This window comes from Lactuca virosa, chromosome 4 (assembly GCF_052849685.1).
Source record: "Lactuca virosa cultivar CGN04683 chromosome 4, Lactuca_virosa_CGN04683_v6, whole genome shotgun sequence".
NCBI lineage: Eukaryota > Viridiplantae > Streptophyta > Magnoliopsida > Asterales > Asteraceae > Lactuca > Lactuca virosa.
In genome coordinates this window covers 465142494-465169449 of record NC_136429.1, presented here as the reverse complement: position 1 = coordinate 465169449, position 26956 = coordinate 465142494, and positions in this window count along the sequence as shown.

Sequence of the window (26956 nt, the reverse complement as noted above, 5' to 3'; positions counted from 1 at the left end):
CAGTGCAAACCCGGCAAGATCTATTATTAGGTTTATCACCTCGTGCCTGCTAGTCCTGGTACGTGAAATCGTACCAGTGTCAATGCAAACCCGGCAAGATATATTATTAGGTTTATCACCTCGTGCCTGCTAGTCCTGGTACGTGAAATCGAACCAGTGTCAATGCAAACCCGGCAAGATATATTATTAGGTTTATCATCTCGCGTCTGCTAATCCTAGTACGTGAAATCGTACCAGTGTCAATGCAAACCCGACAAGATGTATTAACGTGATTTTACCCGGTACTTAGTATGGTGTATTCCTCCTTGTTTCTCTTTATAGTGGGTTCTCTTTATATTATCGTGTATTGTATCTAGCATGAACTGGATTTCCAAACTATACCTATTATAGTTTACTAATGTTTTCCTTGAACTGATATTGAAAAGACTCTTTTATCTACCAAGTTATGTCAGGACTTTAAAAACGGAGTTTTGTGAAACTATAAAAGGCATAAACAATATTTTGATCACTTATAAAAGGCATAAACAATATTTTGAAAGATGTTTGAAACAAACAATTACACAATTATCATTGTGTTCAACTTGTATTCCCTCCCTTAAAACATTGAAAATAGTTAAAAGATTCATTACGGGGTATGAACTCACCTGATGTGGGTGATTCAACGAATACGCGTGTAAGGATGAGAAGTTCCACGAGTGAAGTCCCGAGACACAACAAGTCCTAAATGACATACATTGGCATGTATTGACATTAATATAGTGCTTGGAAGCAACCAAATGCAAGGAAACACCTCACGGGACTAGGGAACACTTTGACCAATTGTTGGAATCACATGTGATTCTTCTAAAGGGTGTTTAAGGCCATGGTTTGGTGTTTACTGTCCTGAGTTTACGGCCAAGGGTGTTTACGGCTATAAACAACTGGTCAAAGTTGTATATGAGGGTGTTTGAAGGCTAGGGAAGCTTGAGGGGATTTTAATCTACATAATGGTGTGAAAGACCACCTCTATTGAGGCTTTTGATGAGTTTACGGCCAAGCAAGGAGCTTATGGCCGTAAAATCATGGAAATTATGAAGTGAGTGTGGTTTAAGGTCCTATGCTCATCAAGGAAGGTTTCTGGGGCACTAGCATTGCATCTAGGAGGGTTTATGGCCCACACATGCCATAACATTGAGTTTACGGCCAAGGGAGGTCTTGGGCCATAAACTCAAGATGTTCTTGGGAAATGCATGTTTCAAGGGTGTGATTCAAGGATTCTTAGTAGATATGAAGTATAGGAAAGAGTACTTACGATCTAGATGAAAATGAATGCTTTCATGGATGGAATCAAAAAGTGTAACTAGGAGATGAAGTGTAACAACAAATCAAGGAAAGAACACTTACGTTTTTGATGATATAAGATGATGAACTCGATGATACTTGAGAGGATTTGGAGTGTTCTTGAGGTTGGAATGTGAGAAATGGCTGAAAATGATCAAGGACCACATATGTACTCCAGGGTTTACGGCCAGGATTGGGTTTACGGCCGTAAACTCCATGTTTACGGCCGTAAACTCCACATGTTGGAGTTTAGGGCTTTAGTGTTGTACAGTGTCTCTAGCAGGTGCATTCTACACTCATTCCTTAAGTGTACTATGCTAATAACTCCTTTAGAATGACCTTTAACCAGACTAGGACTCATTTCCAATAAGTCTGACACTCTGTTGAGTTGACTGACTGTGATTTAAAAGCAAAAAAATTTCGGGTTGTCACATCATCCCCCCGTTAGAGGGAATTTCGTCCCGAAATTGGCTTTTTATAGTACTGCTGGGGTTGCGCTCCTCTGATTTGCAGAATACCTACTCGTAGACCTGGAAATTTTTGCCCTGGTGTTCATGATAGGAATTGTACTTGGTCCCTCTATCATCACCTCGTGTATACATGTCGTATATAATTAGGATTAGTAAGACGGTCGGATGTGCGACTCTGCCCCAGGTCCACAACCAAACAGGGAACAGGAGATAGGGCGGAAACACATACTAAATCTGCATAATCATGATCATATACCACCCTTGTGTATACACTGTATAGTGATAGGTGGGATGTATTCGTCCATAGCCTCTCTGCTTGAACTGGGTCTGCTGGACGAGTGGTATTCCTTGATGGTCTGCGGACATTCGACGATGAGATTTCGGAGGACAAAGTACTCTTCGCATGAGTACTTCGGGGCTTAGAATACGAGAGATAAAACTGAGGTTTATGTCGGACTGTCGATATGAATGACGAAAGCTTCGAGAACTTGCCGATCGAGGCGATAGAAACATATGAACATTAGTATGGTGAGGACCACATCAATTTATGACGAATGATAGCATCAGACTCTTTACTGAAAAAAGTTCGCCCGATTAGAAGGGAATGTATGTTATATGATGATGTATTCATAGCACGTTCGAAATGTACTCTTAGTGCGCCCGACTATATACTTCTAGTGTGTTCGAAATTGTACTCTTTGTAAATGTTCTAGTGTTTTCTGTTTTCCCCTTTATGTTAACACTCCTACGTATGGTACCGCGATATGCGCGTACATACTGCGAAAGTGTTTTGATAACTAGTATTGATACTTTAAACTACGATCCTCCTTGGTACCACTACGATCGCCTGGAATATACAAGTTGCGAATATTTAAGATGAATTGGACGGCCGACTGAGTAACTCTGCCTCAAAGCCACAACCAGACAAGGAACAGGAATTAAGGCGGAATCACTCACTCTTGGTCCGCAAAATCTTAGCTATGCACAACCCTTAATGTACACACTGGCCATCATAGCTTCTCGAAACGGACCTCTTAGTTCTTTTGAATGTTGTGACTTATTTCAAAAAGTGAGTTATTATAATTACTTTTAGTTGTTATCCCCAAGCGTTAATCTTATACAAATATAAATTTAATTTTCAAAGCAATTACTAGGTCGAAAACGTACCACTGCTCGTCGGCGACTCCGGGGTTGATTCTCCTGCGGTGATCATTAGAATTCTTCCATCCGCGCCTGAGTTCTTGGTTATCAGGCAGTCCTCCTGGTAGTGTCCACTCTCACCACAGCCATAGCAGGCTTGGTTTTCTTCAACTCCAGGGACTTGGGAGATCGGTTGAGCCGGTGCCCTGCAGAAACGGACTGTGTGTCCCATTCTATGGCAGTTCAGACACTGCATTTTCCGGCATCCTCCAGTGTGGTGATATTTGCACCTTCCACACTTCGGGAGGGTTCCAGCATATCGACTGGCAGGTGCTGGAGTAGTGGGTCTTGTGGCGGTGTACATAGTACTCGTTTGCTCCTCCTTCCTCTTGTTCCCTGACTTCTGTCCATAGTCCCCTTCCCTTGATTGTTCGGGAACTCGGACTTCTACGCCTTGGTGAACTTCATAGTCGATGAGTTGTTGAGCCAGGTGTTTTGCACTATCGAATGTCGTTGGGTTAGAAGACAACACATTACCTCGGGTCGGGGCAGTTAGACCCCAGATGTATCTTTCTATCTTCTTGCTCTCCGGGGTAACCATCCCGGGGCACAGTGCTACCAGGTCGCTAAACCTATTAGTGTAGGCCAGTATGTCTGAGCCGACCATTTTGAGCTCCCATAGCTCTTTTTCCAGCTTTTGTACTTTGCCCCTTGAGCAGTACTCTCTCATCATCATTTCCTTCAAGTTTTCCCAGCCCATAGAGTTTGCCACTGTTAGAGTCAGTGACTTGACATGGCCATTCCACCATGTTAGGGCTCTTCCGAAGAAGGTACAGGCAGCAAACTTCACTTTGCTCCCTTCGGGGCACGAACAGATCTCGAAAATCGACTCTGTTCTCTCGAACCATTGCATCAGAGCGATGAGTCCACCATTTCCGTCGAAGGAACTGGGTTTGCATTTCATGAAGTCTTTATACGAACACTCCCTTGGGTGTTCATGGGTATTTTCGTGGTTGTTTATGTGAGCACCGCCACCAGATCCACTGATACCACTTGCACGAATCTGGGTTAGAGCAGCTGTCGTGGCTACTGTTACTGCTGCCTGAAAAGCAGCTAGGTCGGACTGTGACGGGGGATGTGGTGGTTGAGTTGGAGTTATCGGAACAGTGCGTCTGTTCGATTTGCGAGGAGGCATCTTTTCTAAAAGAATACAAAGATGAGATGGAATAAGTCTATAGCAGTGGACACAACCAAAAGCTGAAAAAACAAGGTTATCCCAATTCTGAGTGTATCGAGTCCTGACTTCCACAGGGTTCTAGAAACAATTCATAAAAGAGTCTATACCTAAATGAACTCTATGAATCTGAAATGACTATCCTCGAATGAATATTTGTTACCTGAATAACTGATACCAGTTGCATGTAAGAAAATAATCCTAACACATAATGTGAGCAGTGTTTCCACTCGCCCATTAAGTTAACAAGATTATTATTTATTAGTGTGATGCATAAGACGTTTTGGTTACTTTTGCTCCTTTTTTGAAAACTTCTCCTGAATTTGCTCTTGTTCTTCCTGGATTCTTCTGTTCTCTACTATGAGGAAGTGGTTACATATATCTAGGCTCGTCGTGCGAGAATGGAAGTGACTAAAGAATCTATGAGATTTAAGGTAACTTTATGGGGTGATCCTCACAGAGTCCTCCTATAATTGCACAATGTATACAAGTTGTATATAACCTAAGATTAAATAGACCTTCGAATAAGTGATCCTACTCCAAAACCACAACCAAACAAGGAACAGGTAGTCGAGCGTAGATCACAAATTCTAAGTCTATAAATTCTCAATTATATATAACCTTGGAAGTATACATTGCAAGATTATAGACCTATCCGTAAGGGTCTTTTAGGTTATCATAGAAGTTATTTGTATAGTGCCTAAAATACTCCTATATTATTTTAATGTAATCTTTCTGATATGTTTCAAACTTGTTATCGTGTTATAGCATCATAGAATACTCATATAGTATTCTAACTCTAATGTACTTGATCTAGTATTCTCTCGACTGGTGTTTAGGTAATTTTTAAGACCGTTGCAACACCACATCACTCCCAAACATATGTCGGTCACATCTCTAATGAATATAGTTGATCAGGCTATATTGATCCTAGCTATGATTACATAACTGTTCAGGTTTGACGACAGTGTTCCACCTTTGAATACTTTAGTTATGTTCTTCTTGTGATACTCGGTCTAGTATGTACATGTATAAGCAAGTAGGTATATTTTATAACTTATCGTTATACTTTCAAACTATACCATTATCCAGACCACTTAAGCCCCATTGTATTTATAGTTGTATATCTTTTATCGGTTGATATACTTAGTTCACTATAAACAATGCTCTGATACCAATCTGTCACACCCCAAAACCGGAACGGCGGAAACGTTATGGGGTGGAGGACGTCATGTTTAGTATCACAAGACATGCATCATAGTAATCAAATTAATAAACAACCATTTCATTAGAAAGAAAGTGTTTACAAGGTGTGTGTTCACAAAACATAGAATACAATAGCAATTAACAACCAAGACTTGAAGCTATACTGCTCCATCTTCGGGATCCCAGTGCGAGTACCTGTCTAATAGGCTCCTGAGAATACAAGTTAATTGAAAGAGTTGATCAGCAATTAAGCTGGTGAGTTCATAAGATTTTAGTGATATTAATAAATCATAAATTCTATTTAGAAAAGTTCGCCAGTTCCTCTTAGAAAATCCTATATTTTCTACTTCGGTGAAAAATACGTAAAAATGATTCTACAATCCTTTCTATGAGTACTAAATGGATACAAGTGATATACAACTCAGAGTAAACAAACAACCGATTGAGCGCATCTGCTCTAAGGCGGAAAGCACACATCCCATTGTTTGTTTGATCATTGTGGTATATAATCCCGGTGTATTCACTTGTTACTCATGGAGTTAATTGTAATGGTTCCTTTATATTTAATGAAAAGATTCTTTAAGGAAAACTCTTATTTATTATAATAAAATGGTGACCACAGTGAATACTCCTATAATCACTTAGTTTATACTGGCTCTATATGATATAATATAGAATAGAGAGTTAATTGGGTGAATCTGCCCTAAGCCCACAACCAAACAAGGAACAGGAAGTAAGGCGGAAAGCACACATCCAACTACCTATTGGGTATTAATGATATATATATTCGTGATGTATAAACTAAAGTATTATAGAGTTAATCACCTAAGGTCCTTTAAGTTATACTGGTTTAATAAAATGGATTAAACCCTTAACTGGTAAGTTTCTAGTTTTGCATACTCAAAGTTCTGATTTGGAAAGTATGCTCGGTACTAGAAAACTGTGCATTGACTCTGTGTCCTATGACTTGACCCATACCTAGTACCCTCATGATGACTCAATGTATACTGGACATATATATCTAGAATCAGATAGATAATAGACTGGGTGAATCTGTTCCAAGCCCACAACCAAACAAGGAACAGGAAATGAAGCGGAAAGCACACATCCTATTACCTGTCGGATCCTATTAATATATATGTATCCTTTGATGTATACATTAGGGAATCATGTGACAACCCGAAATTTCTATTCTGTACAACCATTCACTTCAATAGGAGTCAAAACTGTTTCTTCTAATTTTCAAGCTTTTTGGAATAAGTTTGAGTATTTTAAGATTAGTACTCCAGGAGATAATAGGAGAGAGGATGCCCTAGGGTTTATTGTGCAACAATAATGTCCCAAAACTCCAAGACTTTGGAGTTTACGGCCTAAACAAAGGTGTTTACGGCCGTAAACCCTAAAAGAGGGTATAAATATGACACTTAGTCATTATTTATCACTTTTCACAATTTCAAGATCCAAAACACAATTCTCTCTCAAGTATCATCGACTTTTCTTCTTGATCTTCAACATTGTAAGAGTTTCTAGCCCTAAAAAGTTGATATCTTACTTAATCTAGTGATCTAACATGATTCCATCTGTGAAATCATTCCAAAAGTGTAGATCTTCAAGTTTCATCAAGAACACCAAGCACACACACTAGTGTTCTTGGACTTTTAGCACCTTTTCAAGCTTCTACCTAGTAAGTACTTCTATCCTAGAGTATTATAGAGCTTGTTACACTTCTAAACATCAAGAAAACACCCAAGAAACCAAGGATCAAAGGTGTTTACGGTCCAAGATGTTCTTGGACCGTAAACCCCAAAAAGGGTGCCAAAGTGTGCCCTAGTCCCTTCTAAGCCTTGGAAACTAGCCTAGTGTGACAACCCGAAATTTTCATTCGCACAAACCCTACAGTCCAGAACTGCAATTAAAAGTTAAATACTTTTCTGCTAATTTTTAGCCGGTTTAAAGTCTGTTTGAGTATTTATATTAATTATTCATGTAACGAGCGGATAAAAGGAAGTGATTCTAGAATACCGGGATAGCAATTGACCAACCAACTCCTTAGTTAGGTGTTCACGGCCAAACAAAGGAGTTTGGTCCGTGAACTCTATCATGGTCATGAACTCATGCCTTAGGCATGAGTTTACTCCCCAAATGGTTCATTTCTCACTTCCACCTTCAAGAACACTTATCATTCTCTCTCAAGTAGCATCCCGTTCTTCACCCGATCTTCTGAAAACGTAAGTTTTACTTGACTTGATTTGTTGTTATAACCTATCACCTAGTGTTTATACATCATTTCATCCATTCATTGTTGATTTTCACTTAGATCTTCAAAACACCAAGAACACCAAGAACACACACTAGTGTTCTTGGACCTTAAACACCCAATCGAGCTTCTATCTTGTAAGTACACTTGCCCTAGCTTCTTGTGTGCTTATTATGATCTTAATAACACTTGAAAATCATCAAGAATCATAAGAACAAAGGAGTTTACGGCCAAGGATGTTCTTGGGCCGTAAACCCCTCTTAAGGTGGCTAAATGGACACTAGTTCCTTCCTAAGCCTTGGATGCCAACCTTGATCCTTCCTAGAAGTGTTTAAGACCTTAAACAACAATCAAAACAACTCCCCATAAGAGTTTAAGGCCGTAAACACATAAGGAAATGGTCCTTAGGCCGTCAACTCTACAAGGTAGTATTATTGTGCCCCTAATGCTTTCCTAAGGCTTGAACTTGATCATTGGATTATCAATCTTGACTTATAAGACCTTAAATCACCAAATGGCACTTAGTACCATGAGTTTACGGCTGTAAACTCCATAAGGAGTGGTTTTAGGGCCATAAACTCCAATGCCATGCCATGCAACACTTAGATGCAATCCTTAGGACTTATAGCACTTAAATAAGGTGTTTTACATGTCCTATGATGTCTTAACTTTGTTAATTAGTTGTTTAAAGACTAATTGGATACATATATGTGATATTATATGTTAACTAGGATCATCGAGTGTGTACAAGTCTTCACTTGACACCTAGCATCCTATACTTTCCGTTCATCCAAACCACTCACTACGGGTGAGTTCATACCCCTTAATTAACCTTTTAAATGTTTTTAAATGCTTTTATGGGGGGGAATACAAGTTGAACAATTATAGTTATTATATCAATCACATGTGATTAATAACTACCAAACAAGTGGATTTCTTACTTTTCAAACTGTTTTACTTCAAACTTTCTTAGAAACTCTTTTACATACCAAATGCTTTTATCAAACTCTTTTACATATCAAATACTTTTATTAAACTCTTTTAACTTATATTCTGTGTATCTATATAGATATAGTTATATAAGTAGGATTGAAAGGACTTAGGACTGATAGCTCACCTTACTTCCTGTTCCTTGTTTGGTTGTGGACTTAGGGCATTCAGGTTATATGTTCGAAGTTCGTTTGAATCCTAGTTATATATCATGTATATGTGTGTAGATATAAAAGGTTATTTCTTTCATTCAGTTCAATGCCTTTGGGTAGCAAAGGTATACAAACATGTTCATATACACAAACAACATTACTAGTAAACTATAATAGGTATAGTTTAGGAAGATAATATTACTAGAACAATGAAACATACAATGAGTCAGTTCATTCATGAGTAATACATAGTGATGAGAAACAAACATAATACATAGTTATGAGAAACAAACATAATACATAGTGATGAGAAACAAACATAATACATAGTGATGAGAAACAAACATAATACACAGTGATGAGAAACAAACATAATACACAGTGATGAGAAACAAACATAATACATAGTGATGAGAAACAAACATAATACACAGTGATGAGAAACAAAACATACAAGCTAGACAGAGAAAGAACACACAATACAGCTAGCACATACATATACATATACATATACATTACATACAGTTATGTGAGCCACTTAACGGGGGACATGGCACTACCTGTCATGACCAGTTTTGTATCTAGAATCTCCTTAATTGGGGAGCGTATGAGTTTGTGTATAGATCTATACTGGATTGACCATCCTACACCTTGATGCTCGCTACAGTGGGACTTGCAAGTCTACGGGTGCCAAACGTCATTTCTTACGACGTCTTACATCGTCGTTTTACTATAGAGTCGGTAGCAGGATACAGGTCGATCACATGGTACTCTAAATAACAATTAGTTTAAAGTAGTTAGTACAGCAGTAGTTACTTAATACAACACTACCGTACTATTTCATTTTCCCTTTACATTTACTTTGTGATATTCACACAATAAACAATAATGTAAGAACTATATTTTTGGTTAATGATAGTCAGATTTGGGAAAATACACACTCTTACAAGAGACACACACACAGACACTAGATGCCTTGGTAGAAGGCTACTTTTAGTAGGAAACATAGGGTTTTCTAGGAGAGTTCAAACAAATACAAACTTTTGCAAAACTTGTACATTACTAACATCTTACAAATGCTATCATACAAACACAGACACTAATATACTTATGAGCTCACCAGCTTTAAAGCTGATAAACTCTTTCAAAATAACTTGTATTCTCAGGTCACTAGTAGACAGGTACTGGTGCCAGGTTCTGAGAAGATGGAGCTCGTTCAAGACTCATCTTTATTTTGATGTATATTATTTCTGGTGTCTATATAACTTGACAGAACACACTTGTATGAAATTATATTATTAATGCAATGGATGATGTTGTTGCTTGTTTACTACATTGCATTGTTGTGATACTGTACATGACGTCCTCCACCCTCGAACGATTCCGCCGTTCCGGTTTTGGGGTGTGACAGATTGGTATCAGAGCATTGTTTATAGTGAATCGAGTGTATCAACCCATAAAAGATATACGAACTATAAACACAGAGTGATTAAAATACTCTGATAAAGAGTTTATACTTTTAAATAATAAAATATTTAACCAAGTATACATACCTGCATTCATACTAAAATCAGTGTCACTAGGACAGAACAAAAGTATTAAGATTGTTAGACAGCACAAGTAGACTTAGAGACATATGGTCAACCCTGGGAAGATGTAGCCTGATCAACTACATTATCCGAGGAGTGATTAGCATGTGCCTAAGTGTGGTTGTGAGGTTGCAACAAGTCTAAAAACTTACCAACACTACTACAACGAGAACAGTAGAACATAGCATAAACTTAAAATACTATAGGAGTATTTTGTGTTACTATTAATTACTTACCTGAGAACTAAAGGTCTTTATTAAGTATGTCAATAGTTGTGGTGTGGATACGCTAAGGTTATATGTGTCTAGGATATCATAGACTTAGAATCTGTGATCTTTGCTTTACTTCCGGTTCCTTGTTTGGTTGTGGGCTTAGAGTTAGGATCACTTATTCGAAGGCCTATCCTGTCTAGGTTACCTATGACTGGTATGCACTACGCAAATGTTGGAGTAACTGATAAAGATCATCTTATAATTATCTAGTTAGTTCGTCTATTGATTATTTCGTTATCCCTTTTCTCGCGTAGATATAATGGCTGGATTCCATTTTCCCAGAGACCCGTACTATCCCAACAACGGCAATGCAGGATGGCTGGGTGAAGAGCCAGAAGATGATCACCCAATCCCTTTGGATGATCACGAAGCTGAAGGTTTTTCTGATGGTTCTGACTCAGAGCCTGAAGTCAACAACCTACCCCCAGCTGCTCAAGACCCAAACCCAAACCCTTATCCAGCATTTCAAGGACCCACACCTATGTGGGCCACAAACTTGAACAGATGGAGTCAGGAACAGGGTCAACCCATACCCTACAATGGAGACAGAAGCTTCTACAACCTCACTGAGGGAGGTTCAGCTGACAGGGTCCTACCCATAATAGTCTGTAGGATTGCTCGGAACACCGAGCAAGGTCGAGCAGCTATCGACCGAGTCGTGGAGATTGACGCCAACTCTAGCGTTAACATCGTCCGCATTCGCCAACTTGAGTCTGCTCATGAAAGGACTCAGGTCCGCAATGCAGTTCTGCAAAGGGAACTTGCTGAAACCCAAGCTGAAGTCAGGGAACTTCGAGCTCAGCAAGCAAGATCTAATAGGCGCGTGAGAGACATAGAACGCCTTATGTCGGATTCAAGAACTCACTCTAATAGTTCTCGTCGCCAATAGACTCTCATCAACTTCTCTTTTGGATATAACGTAGTTATGTTAATAAAACTCTAGTCTAATTTCCTATCCTTGTAAATCTTAGACCTGTTAGGTCTTGATTAGGTCGTAGTTCTGTCAGAATTTTTCCATCGTGGTTGATGTAAGACCTACTTCTAGGTCATTTTTCCCGAACTCGTTACATCTGTAATTCCAGTGTATTTGACAGATATCTAATCTCATGGAAATTATATCCAAATGCTTTCGTTTACAATCAATCGTGTTATTCAATTGTGCTGTTGGACTAGGGAGAGTTAGTCTGTGAGTCATTCCTATCTATTTCCGATTAAATTCTTATCAATATCTTCATCTTTGAAAACTTATAGTTGAAAGATGCCTCCACGTCGATCGACAAGACGCGATCCTCCTGCACCAACACCACCTGCTCCTCAATTCGACACGGCAGCCCTGAATGCTGTTGTAGCTGCAGCTGTGGCTACAGTCATGGCACAATACCATTCTTCTGGTTCCACTGGAGGAGGAACCCCTGTCCTATCTACTCATGGTGAAATCTCTGTGCGCTCCAGAGAGTGCTCCTACAAGGACTTCACAAACTGCAAGCCATTGTCATTTAAGGGGACTGGCGGAGTCATTCCCTTCTCGCAATGGTTCGAGAAAACCGAATCGGTTTTCGAAATCTGCTCCTGTCCAGAGGAGAGCAAGGTCAAGTTTGCTGCTTGCACCTTTGAAGTAAAAGCCCTAACATGGTGGAATAGCCATGTTAAGTCACTATCTCTTATAGTGGCTAATGCTATGGGCTGGGAAACTTTGAAAGACCTCATGATTGAGGAGTACTGCCCGAGGGGCGAGATCCAGAAGCTGGAGGAAGAACTGTGGAGCCTAACCATGAACGGCTCCAACGTAGTCGCTTACACCGCCAGATTCTGTGAACTGGTGGCCCTCTGTCCCAACATGGTTCATACTGAGGGAAAGAAAATCGAGAAATATCTATGGGGGCTGATGCCACCATACCAGGGAAATGTTTTGGCATCACACCCCACTACATTTGATAGTGCCAAATGATTGGTACAGCGGCTCATAGACCATGGGGTTCGTACCCCGGCCGCAACAACAACCCTGGCCATCTCAGAACCCGCCAGAACCGCTGATTCCAAGCGGAAGTTTTGGGATGACAAAAAGAAGACAAACGCTGCCAAAAAGCAGCAGGTCGTGGCAGTACATGTTGCGATAGCACCTGCTGCTGCTGCTCCGGTAAAGCAGTATGCTGGAAGTTTGCCCAAGTGGAACAAGTGCAACTTCCACCACATAGGTGCCTGTCGGGAAATGCAGTGTTTGAACTGCAACAGGAAGGGGCATACTGCCCGTTTCTGTAAATCTCCGGCTAGGCCAATCACCCAAATCCCCGGCGCTGGTGTGAGCCAAACTTGCTGCGGTTGTGGCGAGGTGGGCCACTACAAAAGGAACTGCCCGAAGGCAGGGTTTGCCGGTGGAGTGGCAAGAGGTCTGGCCATAGGCCATGAGGAAGCGGTTGCCGACCCCACAGTGGTCACTGGTACGTTTCTCCTCGATAACTCTTATGCATGCATTTTGTTTGATAGTGGAGCAGAGAGGAGTTTCGTGAACCAAAAATTTGCTCATTTACTTAAACAAAAATCTCGAGCACTTAAAGAACCGTTCACTGTAGAAATGGCTAACGGAAAGACAGAGAGCACTAGCAGTATATACATAGGGTGTACCTTAACACTAGATAGCCATTCATTTTCGATTGATCTCATGCCGGTCGCAATTAAAAGTTTCGACGTTATTATCGGCATGGATTGGTTGAGTCTTCATTGTGCCGACATCATGTGTTACGAGAAGGTTGTACGCCTTAATCTGCCTTCTGGAATGTCGCGCCGTAAACTCCATAAGGAGTGGTTCTAGGGCCATAAACTCCAATGCCATGCCATGCAACACTTAGATGCAATCCTTAGGACTTATAGCACTTAAATAAGGTGTTTTACATGTCCTATGATGTCTTAACTTTGTTAATTAGTTGTTTAAAGACTAATTGGATACATATATGTGATATTATATGTTAACTAGGATCATCGAGTGTGTACAAGTCTTCACTTGACACCTAGCATCCTATACTTTCCGTTCATCCAAACCACTCACTACAGGTGAGTTCATACCCCTTAATTAACCTTTTAAATGTTTTTAAATGCTTTTATGGGGGGGAATACAAGTTGAACAATTATAGTTATTATATCAATCACATGTGATTAATAACTACCAAACAAGTGGATTTCTTACTTTTCAAACTGTGTTACCAAACTGTTTTACTTCAAACTGTCTTACAAACTCTTTTACATACCAAATGCTTTTATCAAACTCTTTTACATATCAAATACTTTTATTAAACTCTTTTAACTTATATTATGTGTATCTATATAGATATAGTTATATAAGTAGGATTGAAAGGACTTAGGACTGATAGCTCACCTTACTTCCTGTTCCTTGTTTGGTTGTGGACTTAGGGCATTTAGGTTATTTGTCCGAAGGTCGTTTGAATCCTAGTTATATATCATGTATATGTGTGTAGATATAAAAGGTTACTTCTTTCATTCAGTTCAATGCCTTTGGGTAGCAAAGGTATACAAACATGTTCATATACACAAACAACATTACTAGTAAACTATAATAGGTATAGTTTAGGAAGATACTATTACTAGAACAATGAAACATACAATGAGTCAGTTCATTCATGAGTAATACATAGTGATGAGAAACAAACACAATACACGGTGATGAGAAACAAACATAATACCCAAAGGGAAATGGTCCAAGGACCGTAAACTTGTAAAAGGAGTGAAATGGTGCCCTAATCTCTTCCTAAGGCTTAAACATGAAGTAGGAATGCTTCTTGTGATCTTTAAGGCTTCAAAACACAAGATGGTCAAAGAAACATGAGTTTACGGCCGTAAACGCGTGGGTTTACGACCGTAAACTCAATGAGTTATGGTCACAAAATCGTAAACTCAAATAAAGGGTTCCCTTGAACCCTAAACTCAATAGCAATGTCCTACAACACTTAGATGCAATCCTTAGGACTTATAGCACTTAAATAAGGTGTTTTACATGTCCTATGATGTCTTAACTTTGTTAATTAGTTGTTTAAAGACTAATTGGATACATATATGTGATATTATATGTTAACTAGGATCATCGTGTGTGTACAAGTCTTCACTTGACACCTAGCATCCTATACATTCCGTTCATCCAAACCACTCACTACAGGTGGGTTCATACCCCTTAATTAACCTTTTAAATGTTTTTAAATGCTTTTGTGGGGGGGAATACAAGTTGAACTATTATAGTTATTATATCAATCACATGTGATTAATAACTACCAAACAAGTGGATTTCTTACTTTTCAAACTGTGTTATCAAACTGTTTTACTTCAAACTGTTTTACAAACTCTTTTACATGTCAAATACTTTTCTTAAACTCTTTTAACTTATATTTTGTGTATCTATATGGATATAATTATATAAGTAGGATTGAAAGGACTTAGGATTGATAGCTCACCTTACTTCATGTTCCTTGTTTGGTTGTGGACTTATGGTATTCGGGTTATTTGTCCGAAGGTCGTTCGAATCCTAGTTATATATCATGTATATGCGTATAGATCTAATAGGTTACTTCTTTCATTCAGTTCAATTCCTTTGGGTAGAATAGGTATACAAACATGTTCATATAGACAAACAACATTACTAGTAAACTATAATAGGTATAGTTTAGGAAGATACTATTAGTAGAACAATGAAACATACAATGAGTCAGTTCATTCATGAGTAATACATAGTGATGAGAAACAAACATAATACATAGTGATGAGAAACAAACATAATACATAGTGATGAGAAATAAACATAATATATAGTGATGAGAAACAAACATAATACATAGTGATGAGAAACAAACGTAATACATAGTGATGAGAAACAAACATAATACACAGTGATGAGAAACAAAACATACAAGCTAGACAAAGAAAAAACACACAATACAGCTAGCACATACATATATATATACATATACATTACTTACAGTTATGTGAGCCACTTAACGGGAGCATGGCACTACCTGTCATGACCCGTTTTGTATCCAGAATCTCCTTAAATGGGGAGCGTATGAGTTTGTGTATAGATCTATATTGGATTGACTATCCTACATCTTGTTGCTCGCTACAGTGGGACTTGCAAGTCTACGGGTGCCAAACGTCATTTCTTACGACGTCTTACATCGTCCTTTTTCTATAGAGTCGGTAGCAGGATACAGGCCGATCACATGGTACTTTAAAATAACAATTGGTTTAAAGTAATTAGTACAACAGTAGTTACTTAATACAACACTACAGTACTATTTCATTTTCCCTTTACATTTACTATGTGATATTCACACAATAAACAATAATGTAAAAACTATATTTTTTGTTAATGATAGTCAGATTTGGGAAAATACACACTCTTACAAGAGACACACACACAGATACTAGATGCCTTGGTAGAAGGCTACTTTTAGTAGGAAACATAGGGTTTTCTAGGAGAGTTCAAACAAATACAATTTTTTACAAAACTTATACATTACATACTTACAAACACTTTTATACAAATACAGACACTAATATACTTATGATCTCACCAGCTTTAAAGCTGATAAACTCTTTCAAAATAACTTGTATTCTCAGGTCACCAGTAGACAGGTACCGGTGCCAGGTTTTGAGAAGATGGAGCTCGTTCAAGACTCATCTTTTATTTTTGATGTATATTTTTGGTGTCTATATAACTTGATAGAACACACTTGTATGAAATTATATTATTAATCCAATGGATGATGGTGTTGCTTGTTTACTACTTTGCATTGTTGTGATACTGTACATGACGTCCTCCACCCCCGAACGTTTCCGCCGTTCCGGTTTTGGGGTGTGACAGATTGGTATCAGTGCATTGTTTATAGTGAATCGAGTGTATCAACCCATAAAAGATATACGAACTATAAACTCAGCGGGATTAAAATACTATGATAAAGAGTTTATACTTTTAAATAATAAAATATTTAACTAAGTATACATACCTGCATTCATACTAAAATCAGTGTCATTAGGACAAAACAAAAGTATTACGATTGTTGGACAGCACAAGTAGACTTAGAGACATATGGTCAACCCTGGGAAGATGTAGCCTGATCAACTACATTATCCGAGGAGTGATTAGCATGTGCCTAGGTATGGTTGTGAGGTTGCAATAAGTCTAAAAACTTACCAACACTACTACAACGAGAACAGTAGAACATAACATAAACTTAAAATCCTATAGGAGTATTTTGTGTGACTATTAATTACTTATCTGAGAACTAAAAAGGTCTTTATTGGTATGTCAATAGTTGCGGGGTGGATACATTAAGGTTATAGGTAACTAGGATGGCATAGACTTAGAATCTGTGATATTTGCTCTACTTCCTGTTCCTTGTTTGGTTGTGGGCTTAGAGTTAGGGTCACTTATTCGAAGGTCTATCCTGTCTACGTTACCTATGACTGGTATGCACTATGCAAATGTTGGAGTAACTAATAAAGATCATCTTATAATTATCTAGTTAGTTCGTCTATTAATTATTTCCTTATCCCTTTTCTCGCGTAGATATATTGGATGGATTCCATCTTTCCGGAGACCCGTACTATCTCAACCATGGCAATGCAGTATGGATGGGAGAAGAGCCAGAAGATGATCACCCAATCCCTTTGGATGATCACGAAGCTGAAGGCTTTTCTGATGGTTCTGACTCAGAGCCTGAAGTCAACAACCTACCCCCAGCTGCTCAAGACCCAAACCTGAACCCTCGTCCAGCTTTTCAAGGACCCACTCCTATGTGGGCCACAAACTTGAATAGATGGAGTCAGGAACAGGGTCAACCCATACCCTACAATGGAGACAGAAGCTTCTACAACCTCACCGAAGGAGGTTCAGCTGACAGGGTCCTACCCATCATGGTCTGTAGGATTGCTCGGAACACTAAGCAAGGTCGAGCAGCTATTGACCGAGTAGTGGAGATTGACGCTAACTCTGGCGTTAACACCATCCACATTCGCCAACTTGAGTCTGCTCATGAAAGGACTCAGGTCCGCAATGCAGTCATGCAAAAGGAACTTGCTGAAACCCAAGCTGAAGTCAGGGAACTTCGAGCTCAGCAGGCAAGGTCTGAAAGACGTATGAGGGACATAGAACGTCTTCTGTCGGAGTCAAGAACTCACTCTAGTAGTTCTCATCGCCGTTAGAGTCTCATCGACTTCTCTTTTGGATGTAACCTAGTTAGTGTAAAAACTCTAGTCTAATTTCCTATTTTGTAAATCTTAGACCCGTTAGGTCTTGATTTGGTAGTAGTCTGTCAAAATTTTCCATCTTGGTTGATGTAAGACCTACTTCTAGGTTATTTTTCCCGAACTCATTACATCTGTAATCCCAGTATTTTTGACAGATATCTAATCTCATGGAAATTATATCCAAATGCTTTCATTTACAATCAATCGTGTTATTCATTTGTGTTGTTGGACTATGGAGAGTTAGTCCATGAGTCATTCTTATCTACTTCCTATTAAATTCTTATCAATATCTTCATCTTTCTAAACTTATAGTTAAAAGATGCCTCCACGTAAATCAACAAGATGCGATCCTCCCGCACCGACACCACCTGCTCCTCAATTCGACACGGCAGCCCTGAATGCTGATGTAGCTGCGGCTGTGGCTACAGCCATGGCACAATATCATTCTTCTGGTTCCACTGGAGGAGGAACCCCTATCCTATCTACTCATGGTTCAATCCCTGTGCGCTCCAGAGAGTGCTCCTACAAGGACCTCACAAACTGCAAACCATTGTCCTTCAAAGGGACTGGCGGAGTCATTGCCCTCTCGCAATGGTTCGAGAAGACCGAATCGGTTTTCGAGATCTACTCCTGTCCAGAAGGGAGCAAGGTCAAGTTTGCTGCTTGCACCTTTGATTCAAAAGCCCTAACATGGTGGAATAGCCATGTCAAGTCACTATCCCTTATAGTGGCAAATGCTATGGGCTGGGAAGCTCTGAGAGAGCTAATGGTTGAGGAGTACTGCCCGAGGGGCGAAATCCAAAAGCTAGAGGAAGAACTGTGGAGTCTAACCATGAAGCGCTCCAACATAGTCTCCTACACCGCCAGGTTCTGTGAACTGGTGGCCCTCTGTCCCAACATGGTTCATACATAGGGGAAGAAGATTGAAAGATACATATGGGGGCTGGTGCCTCCATTCCAAGGAAATGTTTTGGCTTCAAACCCCACTACATTTGATAGTGCCAAGCGATTGGCACATCGGCTCATAGACCATGGGGTTCGTACCCCGGCTGCAACAACAACCCTGGCCATCTCAGAACCCGTCAAAACCGCTGATTCCAAGCAGAAGTTTTGGGATGACAAGAGAAAGACAAAGGCTGCCAAAAAGCAGCAGGTCGTGGCAGTTCATGCTGCGATAGCACCTGCCGTTGCTGCTCCGGTAAATCAGTACGCTGGAAGTTTGCCTAAGTGCAACAACTGCAACTTCCACCACGTAGGAGCCTGCCGGGAAATGCAGTGTTTGAACTGCAATAGGAAGGGGCACACTGCTCGTTTCTGCAAAGCTCCGGCGAGGCCAATCACCCAAGTCCCCGACGCTGGTGTGAGCCAAACTTGCTACGGTTGTGGCGAGGTTGGCCACTACAAAAGGAACTTCCCGAAGGCAGGGAATGCTGGTGGAGTGGCAAGAATTCTGGCCATAGGCCACGAGGAAGCGGTTGCCGACCCCACAGTGGTCACTGGTACGTTTCTCCTCGATAACTCTTATGCATGCATACTGTTTGATAGTGGAGCGGAGAGGAGTTTCGTGAACCAAAAATTTGCTCATTTACTTAAGCAAAAATCACGAGCACTTAAAGAACCGTTCACTTTAGAAATGGCTAATGGAAAGATGGAGAGCACTAGCAATATATTCATAGGGTGTACCCTAACACTTGATAGCCATTCATTTTTGATCGACCTCATTCCGGTTTCTATTAAAAGTTTCGACGTCATTATCGGCATGGATTGGTTGAGTCTTCATCGTGCCGACATCATGTGTTACGAGAAGTCTGTACGCCTTAATCTTCCGTCTGGCGAAACTCTAGTAGTTTGGCGACAAAACCGGCACGAACCTTCGTATCATCTCGAGCATTAAAGCTCAGAAATTCTTGCGAAAGGAATGTCGCGCATTCCTTGCACATGTGGTCGATGTGAGCAAAGAAACGAAAGACATTCAGAACATTCCAGTAGTACGCGACTTTCCCGACATCTTTCAAGAAGAACTCCCAGGATTACCTCCGCAACGTCAAGTCGAGTTTCGAATCGACTTAGTTCCAGGGGCTACTCCCATAGCCAAATCGCCCGATCGTCTAGCACCTGCAGAGATGCAAGAGCTGTCCTGTCAACTTAACGAACTGCTCAGCAAGGGCTTTATAAGACCAAGCTTCTCACCCTGGGGAGCTCCAGTCTTGTTCGTCAAGAAGACGGATTGTTTCGTATGTGCATCGACTACTGGGAGCTCAACAAACTGACCGTCAAGAATCGTTATCCTTTGCCTCGTATTGACGATTTATTCGATCAAGTTCAAGGGGCGAACTTCTTTTCAAAAATCGACTTAAGGTCCGGATATCACCAACTACGAGTGCTAGGGGAGGATGTTCTGAAGACAGCCTTCCGAACTCGTTATGGGCACTACGAATTCGTAGTGATGCCGTTCGGATTAACAAACGCACCTGCTGTATTCATGGACTTAATGAATAGGGTGTGTCGTCCTTACTTGGATCACTTGGGAGCGAGAGGATCAGATGAAACTGAAATATCCTCTTCTTCTTACTTAGTTATTTGTAACTACTTATTTGCTTAAACTCTAATTTCGGGATGAAATTCCTTCTAACGGGGGGATGATGTGACAACCCGAAATTTCTATTTTGTACAACCATTCACTTCAATAGGAGTCAAAACTGTTTCTGCTAATTTTCAAGCATTTTGGAATAAGTTTGAGTATTTTAAGATTAGTACTCCAGGAGATAACAGGAGAGAGGATGCCCTAGGGTTTATTGTGCAACAATAATGTCCCAAAACTCCAAGAGTTTGGAGTTTACGGCCTAAACAAAGGTGTTTACGGCCGTAAACCCTAAAAGAGGGTATAAATATGACACTTAGTCATTATTTATCACTTTTCACAATTTCAAGATCCAAAACTCAATTCTCTCTCAAGTATCATCGACTTTTCTTCTTAATCTTCAACATTGTAAGAGTTTCTAGCCCTAAAAAGTTGATATCTTACTTAATCTAGTGATCTAACATGATTCCATCCGTGAAATCATTCCAAAAGTGTAGATCTTCAAGTTTCACCAAGAACACACACTAGTGTTCTTGGACTTTTAGCACCTTTTCAAGCTTCTACCTAGTAAGTACTTCTATCCTAGAGTATTATAGAGCTTGTTACACTTCTAAACATCAAGAAAACACCCAAGAAACCAAGGATCAAAGGTGTTTACGGCCCAACATGTTATTGGACCGTAAACCCCAAAAAGGGTGCCAAAATGTGCCCTAGTCCCTTCTAAGCCTTGGAAACTAGCCTCGATCCCTTCCTTGATGTGCTTAGTACTTGAAAACATCAAAAGACCATAAACCATTTGGGTTTACGGCCGTAAACCCAAAGGGAAATGGTCCAAGGACCGTAAACTCCTAAAAGGAGTGAAATGGTGCCCTAATCTCTTCCTAAGGCTTAAACATGAAGTAGGAATGCTTCTTGTGATCTTTAAGGCTTCAAAACACAAGATGGTCAAAGAAACATGGGTTTACGGCCGTAAACTCATGGGTTTACGACCGTAAACTCAATGAGTTATGGTCACAAAACCGTAAACTCAAATAAAGGGTTCCCTTGAACCCTAAAGTCAATAGCAATGTCCTACAACGCTTAGATGCAATCCTTAGGACTTATAGCACTTAAATAAGGTGTTTTACATGTCCTATAATGTCTTAAATTTGTTAATTAGTTGTTTGAAGACTAATTGGATACATATATGTGATATTATATCCATTCGGAAAGAATGGATATAATATCACATATATGTGATATTAAATTTGTTAAGTAGTAGCTGACGCCCTAAGTCGGAAAGAATCTTCTGGTCGTAGAGTCAAATCATTGACTATGACTATCCATTCACACTTGTCCACGCAAATTAAGGAGGCTCAGCTCGACTCTTTGAAACCTGAAAATGTAGCGGATGAATACCTGAGAGGGATGGATAAGAACTTGGAGGTTAAGGGTGGCGGAGCTTATTTTCTCATGGATCGGATCTGGACCCCGAAACGCGGTGGTTTCAGAGACTTGGTCATGAGCGAGGCGCACAACACTCGTTATTCCGTCCACCCGGGTTTAGATAAGATGTATCTGGATCTTAAAAAGTTATACTGGTGGCCTAACATGAAAGCAGAGATTTCTACGTTCGTGAGTAAATGCCTTACTTGCGCCAAGTTCGAGGTCGAATACCAGAAACCCTCCGATCTACTACAACAGCCAGAGATACCGGAATGGAAGTGGGAGCGGATCACTATGGATTTCATAACCAAGTTGCCCAAGACAACGGGTGGACTTGATACCATATGGGTCATCGTCGACAGATTGACCAACTCCGCACACTTCGTGCCTATCAAGGAAACAGACAAGATGGAGAAACTTACAAGAACTTACATTAGGGAGATTGTACGACTGCACGGTGTTCCCATATCCATTATCTCAGACATAGATAGTAGATTCACTTCGAGGTTCTGGCAATCGTTACAAAGTTCCCTAGGAACTAGGCTGGACATGAGTACAGCCTACCATCCACAGACAGACGGGCAAAGTGAGAGGACTATCCAAACCTTGGAAGATATGATGTGAGCCTGTGTGATCGACTTTGGGAAAGCATGGGATACTTATTTACCCCTTGTTGAATTTTCCTACAACAACAGTTATCACACGAGCATAAAGGCTGCTCTATTCGATGCCCTCTATGGCCGAAAGTGCAGATCCCCTCTGTGCTGCGCTGAGGTGGGTGATACCCAGTTAGCTAAAGGACGAGTTCCTGAAAGCACTCTCACAGGTCCGGAGATCATTCGGGAAACGACAGAGAAGATCGTTCAGATTCGTGAACGATTGAAAGCCTCTAGAGACCGACAGAAAAGCTATGCTGATAAACGAAGGAAACCGTTGGAATTCCAGGTGGGCGACCGTGTTCTATTGAAGGTCTCACACTGGAAGGGCTTGATACGCTTTGGAAAGCGTGGAAAGGTAAATCCAAGGTACATAGGCCCTTTCGAGATTCTCGCAAGAATCGGCCCTGTAGCTTACAAACTTAATTTACCACGCGAACTCAGTAACGTACATTCTACTTTCCACGTCTCGAACTTGAAAAAGTGTCTGTCCGACGAGACTCTTGTAATCCCACTCGACGAGATCGAGATCAACGAGAGCCTCAACTTCGTGGAAGAACCAGTAGAGATCATGGACCGGGAGGTCAAGCAAACGAAACAAAGCCGTATCCCGATAGTGAAGGTTCGCTGGAACGCCAAGCGAGGACCTGAATTCACTTGGGAGCGAGAGGATCAGATGAAACTGAAATATCCTCTTCTTCTTACTTAGTTATTTGTAACTACTTATTTGCTTAAACTCTAATTTCGGGATGAAATTCCTTCTAACTGGGGGATGATGTGACAACCCGAAATTTCTATTTTGTACAACCATTCACTTCAATAGGAGTCAAAACTGTTTCTGCTAATTTTCAAGCTTTTTGGAATAAGTTTGAGTATTTTAAGATTAGTACTCCAGGAGATAACAGGAGAGAGGATGCCCTAGGGTTTATTGTGCAACAATAATGTCCCAAAACTCCAAGAGTTTGGAGTTTACGGCCTAAACAAAGGTGTTTACGGCCGTAAACCCTAAAAGAGGGTATAAATATGACACTTAGTCATTATTTATCACTTTTCACAATTTCAAGATCCAAAACTCAATTCTCTCTCAAGTATCATCGACTTTTCTTCTTAATCTTCAACATTGTAAGAGTTTCTAGCCCTAAAAAGTTGATATCTTACTTAATCTAGTGATCTAACATGATTCCATCCGTGAAATCATTCCAAAAGTGTAGATCTTCAAGTTTCACCAAGAACACACACTAGTGTTCTTGGACTTTTAGCACCTTTTCAAGCTTCTACCTAGTAAGTACTTCTATCCTAGAGTATTATAGAGCTTGTTACACTTCTAAACATCAAGAAAACACCTAAGAAACCAAGGATCAAAGGTGTTTACGGCCCAACATGTTATTGGACCGTAAACCCCAAAAAGGGTGCCAAAATGTGCCCTAGTCCCTTCTAAGCCTTGGAAACTAGCCTAGATCCCTTCCTTGATGTGCTTAGTACTTGAAAACATCAAAAGACCATAAACCATTTGGGTTTACGGCCGTAAACCCAAAGGGAAATGGTCCAAGGACCGTAAACTCCTAAAAGGAGTGAAATGGTGCCCTAATCTCTTCCTAAGGCTTAAACATGAAGTAGGAATGCTTCTTGTGATCTTTAAGGCTTCAAAACACAAGATGGTCAAAGAAACATGGGTTTACGGCCGTAAACTCATGGGTTTATGACCGTAAACTCAATGAGTTATGGTCACAAAACCGTAAACTCAAATAAAGGGTTCCCTTGAACCCTAAAGTCAATAGCAATGTCCTACAACACTTAGATGCAATCCTTAGGACTTATAGCACTTAAATAAGGTGTTTTACATGTCCTATAATGTCTTAAATTTGTTAATTAGTTGTTTGAAGACTAATTGGATACATATATGTGATATTATATCCATTCGGAAAGAATGGATATAATATCACATATATGTGATATTAAATTTGTTAAGTAGTAGCTGACGCCCTAAGTCGGAAAGAATCTTCTGGTCGTAGAGTCAAATCATTGACTATGACTATCCATTCACACTTGTCCACGCAAATTAAGGAGGCTCAGCTCGACTCTTTGAAACCTGAAAATGTAGCGGATGGATACGTGAGAGGGATGGATAAGAACTTGGAGGTTAAGGGTGGCGGAGCTTATTTTCTCATGGATCGGATCTGGACCCCGAAACGCGGTGGTTTCAGAGACTTGGTCATGAACGAGGCGCACAACACTCGTTATTCCGTCCACCCGGGTTTAGATAAGATGTATCTGGATCTTAAAAAGTTATACTGGTGGCCTAACATGAAAGCAGAGATTTCTACGTTCGTGAGTAAATGCCTTACTTGCGCCAAGTTCGAGGTCGAATACCAGAAACCCTCCGATCTACTACAACAGCCAGAGATACCGGAATGGAAGTGGGAGCGGATCACTATGGATTTCATAACCAAGTTGCCCAAGACAACGGGTGGACTTGATACCATATGGGTCATCGTCGACAGATTGACCAACTCCGCACACTTCGTGCCTATCAAGGAAACAGACAAGATGCAGAAACTTACAAGAACTTACATTAGGGAGATTGTACGACTGCACGGTGTTCCCATATCCATTATCTCAGACATAGATAGTAGATTCACTTCGAGGTTCTGGCAATCGTTACAAAGTTCCCTAGGAACTAGGCTGGACATGAGTACAGCCTACCATCCACAGACAGACGGGCAAAGTGAAAGGACTATCCAAACCTTGGAAGATATGATGTGAGCCTGTGTGATCGACTTTGGGAAAGCATGGGATACTTATTTACCCCTTGTTAAATTTTCCTACAACAACAGTTATCACACGAGCATAAAGGCTGCTCTATTCGAGGCCCTCTATGGCCGAAAGTGCAGATCCCCTCTGTGCTGCGCTGAGGTGGGTGATACCCAGTTAGCTAAAGGACGAGTTCCTGAAAGCACTCTCACAGGTCCGGAGATCATTCGGGAAATGACAGAGAAGATCGTTCAGATTCGTGAACGATTGAAAGCCTCTAGAGACCGACAGAAAAGCTATGCTGATAAACGAAGGAAACCGTTGGAATTCCAGGTGGGCGACCGTGTTCTATTGAAGGTCTCACACTGGAAGGGCTTGATACGCTTTGGAAAGCGTGGAAAGGTAAATCCAAGGTACATAGGCCCTTTCGAGATTCTCGCAAGAATCGGCCCTGTAGCTTACAAACTTAATTTACCACGCGAACTCAGTAACGTACATTCTACTTTCCACGTCTCGAACTTGAAAAAGTGTCTGTCCGACGAGACTCTTGTAATCCCACTCGACGAGATCGAGATCAACGAGAGCCTCAACTTCGTGGAAGAACCAGTAGAGATCATGGACCGGGAGGTCAAGCAAACGAAACAAAGCCGTATCCCGATAGTGAAGGTTCGCTGGAACGCCAAGCGAGGACCTGAATTCACTTGGGAGCGAGAGGATCAGATGAAACTGAAATATCCTCTTCTTCTTACTTAGTTATTTGTAACTACTTATTTGCTTAAACTCTAATTTCGGGATGAAATTCCTTCTAACGGGGGGATGATGTGACAACCCGAAATTTCTATTTTGTACAACCATTCACTTCAATAGGAGTCAAAACTGTTTCTGCTAATTTTCAAGCTTTTTGGAATAAGTTTGAGTATTTTAAGATTAGTACTCCAGGAGATAACAGGAGAGAGGATGCCCTAGGGTTTATTGTGCAACAATAATGTCCCAAAACTCCAAGAGTTTGGAGTTTACGGCCTAAACAAAGGTGTTTACGGCCGTAAACCCTAAAAGAGGGTATAAATATGACACTTAGTCATTATTTATCACTTTTCACAATTTCAAGATCCAAAACTCAATTCTCTCTCAAGTATCATCGACTTTTCTTCTTAATCTTCAACATTGTAAGAGTTTCTAGCCCTAAAAAGTTGATATCTTACTTAATCTAGTGATCTAACATGATTCCATCCGTGAAATCATTCCAAAAGTGTAGATCTTCAAGTTTCACCAAGAACACACACTAGTGTTCTTGGACTTTTAGCACCTTTTCAAGCTTCTACCTAGTAAGTACTTCTATCCTAGAGTATTATAGAGCTTGTTACACTTCTAAACATCAAGAAAACACCTAAGAAACCAAGGATCAAAGGTGTTTACGGCCCAACATGTTATTGGACCGTAAACCCCAAAAAGGGTGCCAAAATGTGCCCTAGTCCCTTCTAAGCCTTGGAAACTAGCCTAGATCCCTTCCTTGATGTGCTTAGTACTTGAAAACATCAAAAGACCATAAACCATTTGGGTTTACGGCCGTAAACCCAAAGGGAAATGGTCCAAGGACCGTAAACTCCTAAAAGGAGTGAAATGGTGCCCTAATCTCTTCCTAAGGCTTAAACATGAAGTAGGAAT